Source organism: Penaeus monodon, chromosome 29 (assembly GCF_015228065.2).
Source record: "Penaeus monodon isolate SGIC_2016 chromosome 29, NSTDA_Pmon_1, whole genome shotgun sequence".
In the NCBI taxonomy this organism is placed as follows: domain Eukaryota; kingdom Metazoa; phylum Arthropoda; class Malacostraca; order Decapoda; family Penaeidae; genus Penaeus; species Penaeus monodon.
The window spans coordinates 20,439,596-20,439,967 of record NC_051414.1 but is presented as its reverse complement, the minus strand read 5'-3'; positions in this window follow the sequence as shown (position 1 = coordinate 20,439,967).

The following is a 372-nucleotide window of genomic DNA, read 5'->3' as shown; positions in this document are numbered from 1 at the left end:
TCTCAGATTCCATGACCATCTTTTCCTCAGATGACAACACATATCGGAAAAATAGTCAGGCGCGTGTAAGAACTTCTCGGAAGCTTTTTATCAATGGCCATAAACAAAAGTTTACTGCAGAAGGAAATTAAACATTTTAGCTGTGGAATGTGGCGGCCACTTTATTCAGCCGACCCTTGAGACAAAACAAGATATTCTCACTCAAATTTGCGAGAGAACGGGAGTGGGAAGGCGAGGCAATGTATAAAGAGGTTTGTAGAATCTGAGATTCGTACCTTTTGAGCGTTGAAATCTCTGCGAGGCTCCGCCACTAATGTGATGGACAGATAGATAGACTGATGGATTGATAGACAGAAGATAGAGAAATGACAG